The sequence below is a fragment of the Aricia agestis genome, chromosome 7, assembly GCF_905147365.1.
Source record: "Aricia agestis chromosome 7, ilAriAges1.1, whole genome shotgun sequence".
NCBI classification, from domain to species: Eukaryota; Metazoa; Arthropoda; class Insecta; order Lepidoptera; family Lycaenidae; genus Aricia; species Aricia agestis.
In genome coordinates this window covers 16179416-16193119 of record NC_056412.1, presented here as the reverse complement: position 1 = coordinate 16193119, position 13704 = coordinate 16179416, and the positions used below count along the sequence as shown (strand labels likewise).

The 13704-nt window shown below is 35.6% G+C and overlaps 1 protein-coding gene across 1 annotated transcript in view; it reads left to right on the top strand.

Annotated features, from left to right (window-relative positions):
* Positions 1 to 738: 738 nt before the first annotated feature.
* The window catches only part of LOC121728765 (protein O-mannosyl-transferase TMTC1-like), a 142830-nt gene continuing 129864 nt past the window's right edge, over positions 739 to 13704 (top strand). Inside the window, exon 1 of the mRNA XM_042117017.1 lies at positions 739 to 832. The gene's annotated coding sequence lies outside the window, so the exon portion shown is untranslated. The remainder of the gene's footprint in view (positions 833 to 13704) is intronic.

Genomic DNA, 13704 nt, shown 5'->3' with positions numbered 1-13704 from the left:
CGCAGCATCAGAAGAGCTGCAAGTGCGTTGCCGGCCTTTTGAGAGGGAGTAGGGTAATAGGGGAGGGAAGGGAAGGGAATAGGGGAGGGTAGGGACGGAAATTGGGCCTCCGGTAAACTCACTCACTCGGCGAAACACAGCGCAAGCGCTGTTTCACGCCGGTTTTCTGTGAGAACGTGGTATTTCTCCAGTCAAGCCGGCCCGTTCGTACCGAGGCATGGCTCTCCCACGTATAAATAAAAACACTGAAGAAACTGTAGAAATCTTCGCAGAACCAAAGTTGTTCATGCCACGGGCTTCGATGTCCCTGTCAGGTCACTTTAATTTCAAGGACGCGGAGTTACTCTACTGTAAGATTTATACTGTGCAGTGACTGCAAGAATCATTGAGGAACTAAAGTTGTTTGCTCTACTTAATTCACTAAAAACAAGTCGAGCAACCCGTCAACATGTGTTCACAACTTTCTTTCGGCCACAGTCAAATATTATGACAACTGATCGCGAATTCCCAGAACCCAATTATAGCACTTACGACCCAGGTAACAAAGTTTACAGCCGCTCAGCGCTGTAAATTAAATTTGTATGCTAAAAGATGTCGCTCGAGATTATCGTGCGCCGTATTGCTGGGTGGTAAAGTTGGAATTCGCGTGATTGTTTTGAGGTTTAAAACGATGTTGCGGGGCGCATGCTCCTCTGGGCTGCAGCTAGAGATGTCTGTCAGTCGATAGGTGACCGCGACGGAGGCGGGTCGTCGAGTCGCTAGTCGCGGGTCGCGCCAACTTTTGTAAGTTTCCGAAGTGTTTGTTTCATGTGCCTACTAACTTGCAGCGGAGGTAAGTGAAGTTAGGACTTTAATACGTCTAGATAAGGTGTATTTTTGAAGTTTTGATAATTTGAATAAAATTATTGTAATGAAGTTACCGAAAATGGTTTCGAGGCTTTTTGTTTTCTTTATAATTTGAAATGTAAAGATGAATTCATTTTCAAAATTTCTCATCACACAGATTACAAAATAAAAGTAATTATTTCAAATTTATGTTTTTCGTTTGCCAAACACTGGCATTTTAGCGCAATAAAATAAATAAATAAAAATAAATTACTTTATTCGTTCATAATGCCAAATCACTTAAAACTAAAAATTAAAATTGAACAATAAAATAATATTATATTTTGTTGTAGTGCAGGAATAAAATATAAATACTGACATTAATATGAAAATAGGAAATCCGTTTTTATGCGTAGCATACGAATATTTCTGTTAATTAAAGTCGAAACTATCTTTTACTTTAGTCTAAACAATTAAGTTAATGTCTTTAGAAAAATATATTTAAAAACAAGATTAAAATTTACATCCGAACTTAGAATGACAACAACACTAATATATTTTTAATACTATCTCAAATACTTTTTCTTGACTAAAATGAAGAGTTTCTTGACTAAAGTGAAAAGTCGAAAAAAATGTAGTATTATATTATATATTCTACATAATAATATCATATTATACATACACTCAATATCACAAACGCAGTAATAAAATAAATAAAATTAAATAAATAAAATAACTCCCACACCGAATTCGGTGACGGTGGCCGGTTTAATTGAAATCAGGCCAGCTACGCGGGAGTGATTTTATAGTGCCCAAGTGTGTGCGCAGTACACAAGAGCACTCTCTATTCCTTTACTCTCATAACCCAGTGGGACGGACGACCGACACGACTGGCGAGAGATCAGGCGCAGGACCGACATTTACATGCCCATCCGATGCATGAATCATCTTATTTGTCAGACAATCGGGTGATCAGCCTGCATTGTCCTAAAAACATGGAAATAACATGTTTCCAACGCGGGGATCGAACCCACGACCTTCGAGTCGAGAGCCACGCTTTTAATTACTAGACCACGGAGGCGTAGTATAATATTATACATTCTACAAAATATCTTAATATACATACACTCAATATCACAAACACAGTAATATTATCTCTGCTACGGCGTAGACGTTTCGTAGAAGCTCTACGTCGTAGCGTCGTAACGCGATGCTGCGCTACATCTAGTGTGACTAGTTTCTTAGAATTCTGCCTTGGTAAACTACTAAGTATTTATAGAAAACCAATGCCTTATAATAAATTACTTGGTTTTGCAAATATGTGTGTTTGTATGAGAATGACGACCTCTGTGGCTCAGTGGTGAGAGACGGAACAAAAAGTTTTCGAAGTTCCTGGGTCATGGATGTGTATTAAATATGTGTATCATATAATAAAAATCTTAAATGTATGTATAGTATAAAAGTATTAAATATATTTCCGTTGTCTGGTACCCGTAACACAAGTCCTTCAGGTACTTAGCACGGGGCCAGACTGACGTGGTAAGAAGCGTCCATAGATATTATTATTATGAGAGAAAAATTACAGGAAAAAATGTTATACTCACACAAATATTAAATTTATTTTGATAAAGTGATATATTCCAGTGATATTTTATTAAATTGGCTGTCACTTATTTTTGTTGAATATAATAAAGGATATTATTAAATAGACAATTATTTTAAATTAGATGAAAAACGTGCCCTTTTGCAATTTTGAGGAGCGAGAATTTAATGTTAAGTTTTAAATAACAACTATGGTCAACTATAATTGGTATAAAAATGCAAAATGTTAAGTTACAAACAATTTTTATTGAATAAGAAATATCTGCAATAATAACAAAAAATTAGTTTCCTAAGTGACTCGAAACCTGAGAAAAATATGTTTATAAATGTTTCATATAAAAACTTAAGTAAAAGTCAAAAGAGAAAGTTTGTGTCGCAATAATATTTACTTTACATTGTCCGTTACGTCTCTGTTATTACAGAATATATCCATTCACAGTCCACAAAGTATCTTTGTTGAATGGAAAATAAAATCTTTATTATACCCCTTATATGTAACAGAAGATTTATTTAATGTTATTGTTTGCTGTTACAAAAAATCTTATGTATAAAATTTTGTCACTTCAATAAAATAATTGACGACCCCCGTGGCTCAATGGTTAGAGTGTGTGGCAACTCAAGCCGGGGGTCGCGGGTTCGAATCCCGCCGATGGAACAAAAAGTTTTTCAATGTTCCTGGGTCATTCTGGTATTTAATATGTGTATGATATAATAAAATTCTTAAATATATGTATAGTATAAAAGTATTTAATATATTTCCGTTGTCTGGTACCTGTAACACAAGTCCTTCAGGTACTTAGCACGGGGCCAGACTGACGTGGTATGAAGCGTCCATAGATAAAAAAAAAGAATATATGCGAAATACTTTATACGGCAAAACAACGTTTGCCGGCTAGTATAGTATAATAATAGATACACAACTCCGTAGCGTCAAAACTCGTTTATCGCGCGGGAACCCTACATTTCTCCGGGATAACAAGTATCCTATGTCCCTTCCCCGGACTCAAAGTGTCTCCGTACCAAGTTTCGGAAAAATCGGTTCAGTGGTTTGGGCGTAAAAAGATAATAATAATATAATATAATATCTATGGACGCTTCACACCACGTCAGTCTGGCCCCATGCTAAGTACCTGAAGGACTTGTGTTACAGGTACCAGACAACGGAAATACATTTAATACTTTTATACTATACATATATTTAAGATTTTTATTATATGATACAAATATTTAACACACATCCATGACCCAGGAACTTTAGAAACTTTTTGTTCCCTCGGCGGGATTCGAACCCGCGACCCCCGGCTTGAGCTACCAACAGCCCACCAACTGAGCCACAGAGGTCGTCGATAACATTGATTTTGTCGTGAATAATGTTGATAATGATTGATAACCATCAACATTATGTTGATATTGATAATGATGTTGATAATTGTTTAAAACGTTTTCGACCTTCTTAATGAGTTTATTTTTCTGTGATTTAAAACATGTCATGTCAAACATGTCAGACATGTTCTTATATTGACTTTTGTGTAGAGAAATTTGTGTTAAAAATGGTGTGTTGAGATGTGTAGAGTAAAATATTATGTATATGATTTTATTTACAACATAATAAACATTAAAGGAATAACATATATGTTCAGTATGAGTATTTGAGTATGAGTGAAACTGAACTGAGAATATTAATGATGTTACTGATGATGTTGATGATGATGTTGATCGTCAAGTAGTTGGTGCACAGTGAGCCGACAGTTTCATTACCGCGATGAGGCGCCTTTAATTAGAGAGCAACGTTAAACGCTTTTTATTGAATTTTACTTCGCAAACTTGAACTTAATTCATGAAGGAGACCATTTTTTACCAAACTGAGCGTGAAATAGGGCAGTAGTTTTTAAAATAAATCTAGCGAATTAATTACTAGCATAAAAGATGATACTTGAGCTTTGATATAAAAGCTTTTGTATTTTAAGTTTCCCACATACGGAAAGGCCGATCGTTCTGGTTGAACTGATAGCAGACCGACCTGACCGGTATTGTTTGTACCTTACTATATCACCTTGAAATATTCTATTTCAAACAACTGGTGAAAGTAAATAAAATCAAATACTGATCGTTTCAGAGATGTTGTTCTCGAACGAAACCGGGGCGGGTTGCTAGTAGGGAATAGAACTCACACCATAAATCATAATATTAATTATTATGTTTTATTGATTACTTGCGAATGACGCAAAGAACATGTGATATCTCAATACTTGGGCCTTAGGAGCAGCTAATTTAATAACAATCTTCATCAAACTATTTTCCTGCAAGTAAAATAACTTTTATAAGGCAAAATTTCAAGAATGAAATAGTCACACCATTAAATAATACGAAATTAAAACTTTGATTAGTAAGCCGCCGTTTAACATTTAAAATATATTGTTAAGGTGTGAACTGTCCCTATATAACATAACAATACTAAGCACAAGTACTAATAAGAAACAAGTGTATGTATTTTTGGGTCGTTTTCGTTTGCATTTTCAAAATCCATTATGATAATTTTTATGTGAATTTTGTATTTATCAAAAGGTTAACGTGGTAGCATATTAAAAGCGCACGAAAGGTAAAGTTCCGAATCCTGAATCGTACTATCCAAGTTTCTGATATCACCACGGTTCACGATATATCTAAATGGTCGAAAAATCGTATTTTCAGGCTCCAAAATAAAATAAAAAAGTACCTTTCTTTATTTTATAACAAACAGTTTTAAACTATACGAAATTATTGTAATATCTAAAATCAAAAGTAAAACATATTTGTAATAAAATAACATTTCCAATGTTCGTGAATAAAAGTTAATAGTTCTAACGAAAGAAAAACATTACACATTTGTGCGATAGTTTATAACAGTTAATGTTGTTAAAGCGTGGCTGAATTTCACACAAGGGTAAGCTAGGGATGGACTTAATATTACGATAAAAATATTATCTATATCTTATATCTTTATATATATATATATATATATATATATATATATATATATATATATATATATATATATATATATATATATATATATATATATATATATATATATATATATATAATTGGAATCTCGGAATCAGCTCCAACGATTTTCATGAAATTTAGTATATATGGGGTTTCGGGGACGATAAATCGATCTAGCTAGGAATCATTTTTAGAAAATGTCATCTTCATTGAATACCAGCAAAGCTCGGTCAAATAGCTAGTATTATAAATTGAAAGTGTTTCTATCTGTTAACTCCTCACCATTAAGCTGCTGAACTTATTTTGGTGAAATTTGGTATGCAGATATTTTGAGTCTCGGGAAAGGAATACTTTTATCTCAAAAAATACAAGTTCCTGCGCGATAAACAAAATACGCAAAGGGCTTTTTTTTATGAAAATAAGGGAGCAAATGAGCAAACGGGTCACCTGATGGAAAGCAACTTCCGTCGCCCATGGACACTCGCAGCATCAGAAGAGGGAATAGGGTAATAGGGGAGGGTAGGGAAGGGAAGGGAAGGAAATAGGGGACGGGACTGGGCCTCCGGCAAACTCACTCACTCGGCGAAACACAGCGCAAGCGCTGTTTCACGCCGGTTTTTGTGAGAACGTGGTATTTCTCCAGAAGCATGGCTCTGCCACGTATAATTTACCAAGTACGCTTTACTAAGTGCTTAAATAATAATTTATTTATTTGCAATAAATTTTAAGACGCGTTTGGGAGGAAAAGGGAAATAGAACGCCAAGATTATTACAGTAGTAATACAATTTTTAAGGAGAAAATAAAAGTACTTAAAGTTGAGCCGAAAATAAAAAAAATATATATTAGACACGCATGTTGTTGGCGCTAAAAGTTTTTACTCTCTTTTTCTTCAAACTTTCGTAATAACATAACTTGCAATAAGCTTGAAAAGAGCGCTACAAAAATGTTTTAAGCTTAACCATTAAAGGCCGTTCTTACGTTTGTATATTACAAGTACTTATTAACAGAGACATACATTTTTATAGTGATTAAACCGATGACCGATATTCAGGCACAGGACCAACCTTTTACAATCCCATCTGACGTATTTCTTCCAACGAATCGATCCCACGACTTACCTTTCAAGAGCCTAATTACCACAAAGGTGTCATAATATTGTAATCCTCTCAAAACTAATTCTGGCCAAAATGTACCTTACGTCGATACTTGCCTCTAAATATGAATTAATCATCAATCTGTCACATAGCTACGTTTCAGTCGGTAAACACAAAAAAAAAAACAAAAAAAATATCGATAGACTTTGCCCCTCCCTAGACCGATCCGAAATTCACATAAATGGGAAATTCAAAAGCAATAGCAATGTAATACGTTAGCCGTTGCGTTCATTACAAACGTGTCGAAAGTTGGATTCTGTTGGAAACTGGAATAACATTAAACTGCCAAATTACAATGGCCGACGAGCACCGATTTTATATTAGTTTATACTTCGCCAGTATCATCGTTATTTCCGTAGAACTATAACGATTGGACAAATGGTGTAAATTTTTTAGTTTATTGCATTGTTATTAAAAATTAATGCTTGTTATTTTGTTAATGAGCATTATATTTAAATTCACACAACAAAAACTCAAATCTATTTAAATTCCTCCATAGAAGATCCAAAATAAATAATTCTAACGTCTGATATAAATAACTAAGTAGATGACGCCCGCAACCTCTTTGCGCCCAAAAATACAACAGTAAATTTTATCGTGACTAAAGTATCCTATGTCCTTTCCCGGGACTCAAAGTATCTCCATACCAAATTTCAATTCAGCGGTTTGGACATAAAGAGGTAACAGACACACATTCGCCTTTATAATAAGTATTAGTATGGATGTTTCACACCTCGTCCGTGCGGCTTCGTGGTGAGCCAATTGAACGAATTGTAGTATGTACTTATACCAGAAAACGTGAATATATTATAACACACATTTTTAATACACATCCACGATTTAGTCGAACTTTTTTTAAAAGGGATTCAAACCCGCGACCTCTGGCTTTTATTGCACTTACTGAACCATGGAGAACGCCAAATAAAATAAAACTTACGCCATACATTTGCAGGAAGTTTGGCGGGCGAGCGAAAAACTTTACTATTTATATAAGACCTCTAAACTCTACTAGAACGGTAGAATAAACCACGATAGAGCTATTTAAAGGCTTGCACAGTGCACACAAAGGGGCTTGCACACAAAAGACTCATTGCGAAAATATAGGCTGTGTAAAACATCGATGCGTATTCTTAAAAAAATTGCGTTAAGTAATTTAATGATCACCAGTATTTTATTGATCACCAGCCCTAGCACGGCCACCAGTAGAAATGCGAAAGTATAGACAAACTGTGGACATAAACTTAAGGTGTCGTTCCGATCTTTACCGCGGCCAATCGCGACCGAGAAAAATTCAATTAAAATGCCACTTTATGACAGACTATAGCATATGTCATAGGGTAGGATATTATTTGAATTGTTAGGACTATAGTCTGTCATAAAGTGGCATTTTAATTGAATTTTTGGGAACGAAAAAAGATCGGAACGCTACCTTAAGTTTATCTCCACACTTTGTCCACACTTTCGCATTTCTACTGGTGGCCGTGCTAGGGCTACAGGTGCCGCTATGTAGCCTTAGGCCCAATTCACACCGGATCGGCAGCGGCCGGCAGCGGTGCGAAGAGCACTTTTAGTGTGAAATAATTTTAAACTTTATTTACATACTTATAACTACTAGTATCGCTTGAAAACTTCAAAAGTGCTCGAGGCGCCGCGCGACCGTCGGCGGAAAGTGCTCGCGGCTTCCCGCGACCGCGCGCGTCGTCGCGAGGCGCCTCGAGGCGCCTCGAGGCGTCGCGAGGTGCCGCGAGCACTTTCCGCCGACGGACGCGCGGTGCACAGTGGATCGAAAATCGAGTATCATAGACATAAGAACTTGAATTTCCAGATGTCATTTTTTTGGGCTGAAATATGGTCTCCTAATTGTTATTACATAATAAAATGTAAAAAGACGCAGCTACGTGTAATAATAAGGGAGTTACATTTTTTTTATGAAAGTAAAGAACACGGATCATTTGACAAAAAAACAATAGAATATGTCAAGTAGTTCCAGACAATTTAATTTAATTCAGTTGGAAGTTTTAAATTGTTACTGGGGACACTGGAAAAAGAGAGGGTTGATACATTATATTGCCATAACAGTTTTTAATTAACCAAAATGAAGTACAAATGGTGCCGTAATACAAAATATGCCAAAATGTGAGTAATAATTAGTACTATAATAGTGTGTGAGGATATAACGGCCAACCATGCGATTCCAGAGATATTATTTTTTATATTATTTTACATTTTATTATTTTTACAATATTTTATTATGTAATAACAACTAGGAAAACATATTTCAGCCCAAAAAAATTACATCTGGAAATTCAAGTTCCTATGTCTATGAAACTTGATTTTCGATCCACTGTGCGGCGCTCTGAAGGTAGCGCGCGGCCGCCAGCGGCTGCGAGCGTCCACAAGCGACCGCCCGCGGCGACGCGAGCCGCCTCTGCCGGCCTCGCCGCGCCTCTTCGCGCCGCTGCCGGCCGCTGCCGATCCGGTGTGAATTGGCCCTTAGGTATATCGTGTCTAATAGGCGTATTATCGTGGCGACTACATCGTGACATATGACAGCAGTTTGACACGATAGACCCTAAGGGTTGATTCAGACCGCAACGCGACGCGTAGATGCATTTCTAAATTTGTATGGATTGGACAGATTCGCAAGACGTCTGACGCAATTGAATTCTGTCAAATCCATACAAATTTAGAATTGCATCTACGTGTCGCGTTGCGGTCTGAATCAACCCTAAGGCTACATAGCGGCACCCAGTGGCAAATAGAATATCAAAAACCCTCATTATTTGCGATGACATTATACTTAGGCCGATTTCAGTATTACACTGACAGCTCACGCTTGTCTGACGGCGCTGATCGCCCGATGTACGAAGAAGTTATAGAACGCGTTTTTGGATAACGCGCAGCGATATGCGTATAACTTTTTTATATTGATTGTGTCAGTGCCGAAGATAAGTGAGCGGATTAGTTATCTACATACTGCGTTAAAAAATCATCAAAATCCGTTAAGCGGTTAAAGCGTGAAGAGGTAACAGACAGACAAATACACAGACAGACAGCCATTTCCCATTTATAATAATAGTATGGATATTGATGAAGTCAGCCATACACGATGTCGCAGTTTTGTGTAAAAACCCTTTGGGTTACTCACGCGCGAATAGACCGGATCGGGAGGTCTCAATACATTTGATTGGGCGCCGCTAAACAATGCTTTGTGAATGTTTTTTACTATTTATTTTGTACGAGTTCTATTACTTTTTTACTTCCCACCCTTAGTCAACGAATAATAAAAAATTTTACTATTCGTAGTCCCTAGTCTATAATATCGGGAATGTGCAGGAACTATAGTCTATATAGTTGAAAGCACATGTCAAGTAAAGGTAAATTCAGACCGCAACGCGACTCGTAGATGCATTTCTGTACGGATTGACAGATTTCAATTGCGTGAGACGTTTTGCAAATCTGTCAAATCCATACAAATTTAGAAATGCATCTACGCGTCATCATCTATGAAATGTAAGAGCCCCAAACAATGCACATGTATTTTGCACCTTGTTCAAAGGAAATAGAAGTAAATAATATCATATGGCCAGTGGCTGTTCGCTGTGGCTGGTCCGTCAATATGCTATAACTCACCGGGAAGCCATCGCGACGTGGCCAGTGACGTTACCATGGAAACGTCCAAGCAACGTCTGGCACCTCTACGTCGCTGCAAAGCGGTATTTTTCTTAAAGTTAAGTTTAAAAGCAGCGCTTGCAGCGACATCTGTCGACGCTTGGGAAATACGACCGTTGCCGAAAAATTACGTCTATGCGCATTATCACTTTGGAAACGCTGTATAGTTACTCCAACAAAAGTCACAGAAAGTCTGCATTACAAGGCTTTTCACGTCATAAAAAATATCCACAGCCGAAAATAGAACGTCCTTCTTTTTGAATGTTAGTTAAAACGTTAAAACCTCCAAGTGCTAGTTATCAAGGGCGCCAAGGATTCTATACCAAACTGCCAAAATCACGTCTACTATGGAGAATAATATTCCTTGAATAGTACCCCTTTTACAAATAAATTAGAGTTTTATATTTTAAGACGCAACGGATTTCGATGCAGTTTTTTGTAATATAAAAACAGATTTTTTTTAAATGTTCTCATTGAGTACTTATTATAAGGCAACAAAAAAAAAAACGTTTGCTGGGTCACTAATAATTTATTTTATTCTGATCTACTCTTTTCTGACACAAAAAGGTATCCAAACATAACATCCGGGTAAGACAGATTAGGCAAGTAAATTCATACATTACAAAGCCTTTACAAAAACGATGGTTTTCATCTAAAGTTCTTTCAGTATGGCCTCCATAGAAATCCATTGTCGCGCGCATAATGCTCCACTGTTGTAAAACTGTTCATTTTACCTTTAAAATCATAAGAAATTCTTTAGCTGAAAATATATAAGATGAAAGTGAAGAAATAAAGGCTTTCACGTTGAGTCAAGATGGATAATCATGATAGTATGATATACAATCGACTTTGATCATGGGAAAGTAAAAATCAGTAAGTCCCTATTCGTGATCTTCTGTTTTTGCCTATCATGGTCCAACGATAGGCTTTTAGAATTAAAACTCATTTAAATGTTATAACATAGGGTGACCGCTTAGCGAGAAATAATTACGGTGTTTGCTATGTTTAACATGCTTTAAATCGGTCTCTCATTTGCATTAGCGTATTATGCACCAAGTGGGTACCTCTCTCTAAATACTATGTAATAACAATGTAAGTTTCTGTGGAGATAGTATGTAACATAATGCCTGTATCTCTAAAAAGCTCAAAAAGATTCGTAAAATCTACTAAGTTAATTGTTGGAGAAGATTTTTAAAGCGGTTTATCAGTAAGTAGTTTTTAGGTTTTATATGAAAGAAAAATAAAATATATTTACTACTTCATTTATCTTAACGCGTACAATAATATAATTATATATCCGTCTCCTTATATCCCGTTTCATCTAAGGAACATAGTGCCGAAATAACAGTATATTAATAACGTGTCGCTACGTCCGTAATCGAATACGTCGCGTCTGACTAAACAAGATAACATGCGTCGGGGCCGTATAATGCTCTATGACAACCCTCGTGGCCGGGGCTTAAGTTATAAGATTTAGCGTGGTTTGTGGCCTAAGTTTTATGATGTTGCGTCTTGGCTTAAGTTACATAATATAATATGAGTTCTGTGTAACTTAAATCATATCATTTTGCGTGTAGTGGTTTTGGATCAAAATTAAAGTAATATTTAATCGTCTTTAAGACTTATTGAATAATAATAAAATGTTATTGGGGCTTGATAACATCGAAACCAGTAAATCTCTCAATAAATATGTACTTACATAAAAATAATATATTTTTGAGTATAATCGATTCAACGATTTTATATTAAATGCTGAATCTAAAATACACATTATTCAGTTGAAAATCATAAAGTTTAGAAACATAATTAAGAAAGAACAAAAAATATTCAAAAGCAATAGACAAAAAGATTTGTAGTTTTATAGCTTCATTGAACAAAATACATTTACCTAAAAGTAAGTTAAATAAATGAGATAGTACGACATATTAAGTATATTTAATATAACTAGAGATTGCCCAATGGTCGAAATTCGACCTCAAATAAAAAAATAAATTATAAGTTTCAAATTTCAACGCTTTTCTATTGATATTCTATAATCAAAATATTGACTTTATTATTTTTTAGACCTAATTCCTGCAACAGGCTCAGATTAATAAAGTCAAATGACGACAGACTGGCCGTGTAATAATTGTCTAATGCAGTATTTAAGATTCAATAAAAAAAAACTAAGCCTATTTTCAATTACACAACAGACTTCAATCATAAATAAAAAAGTCAAAAAGTACAATTCGTGTGTATAGGCTAATCAATCAAAATCTCCTGGTGTGTGTGTTGACTATCAACACACACACTAGGAGATTTTGATTGACAACTCTTTTATGTACACACACTACTGTGTAATGTTTCATATGTAAAAAATGTATGATAAAGACATAATTTCAAAACAATATTAGCTCGACTCGACTCCTTCACCATAGAAACTAAAACTGTGCAAAATCTCATTCACCTACGTTTCCCCATTTTTCGTCAAAAGAGATCCAAAGTTTTTCGCTCGCGTATTAATATATAGGTATATAATTTGAAATCGCTACATCTTATAACTTGAAGCACACCGCAATATTTCGTTATACACATTTTCCGTCCTTTCGTCTTAACAACATTACTTTGTAACCACTAATGATTGTCGCAGATTACACGTGTTATGAATTATAAACGGAATACATGAAATAATATTAAATGCCGACATATTCGACGTCTTTTGGTAGACGTAGGTAACACGAAACGATGTAGCTTTACATCTTTAGGGCTGAAATATACAGTTGTACAGCTCAGCTCTAAAGATATAATATAAATATAAAACTCTTATTTACTTATGAAAAGTTGTAGAAGAATCTAATTCATAAGCAGTTGACGGAATTAGGTAACTTGGCCGGGTTATTTCAAACTCAGCTGACAGACTAATCTGACTCACTTTTTCTCTGCTTCTATAGCATGACAGTTTATATCTCCGGACCAGCTTATACTAAGTACTCACATGTGGTTTTGCTCGATAGTTTTACTCTACATCGAGTAATAATTACTGTTTGGACCGCAAAACTCACAGCTCGAAGGCTCGCATCGAGCCGGCTTGATGAAATTAAATATATCGATTTGGAATAAAACTATCGAGCAATGCTGAATGTGTGGACGAAATCCAGAGCCGCGGGTTTTGCTCAATGTTATTGCTCGATCGAGCACAACCGTATGTGAGTACTTAGCATTAGTCAGAATATGTATTGTAGAGGTATATATTTTCATCCATCAAAAATATGAAAAAAATCTGATTCCATACTTTCAAAACATTGGGTTTTCGTGTACAGCAATTTATCATAGATTAATATAGAAAGTGGATTACAGACACTATAGTTTGTAAGTGGGTTAATATGACTTATGAGGGCCCTAGTGCCTTAAATTGATTTACCTACTGTGTTTTTATATTTTAGATCAATGTGTATATTTTTTTGTTAATTTAGGTCATAGAGCGTC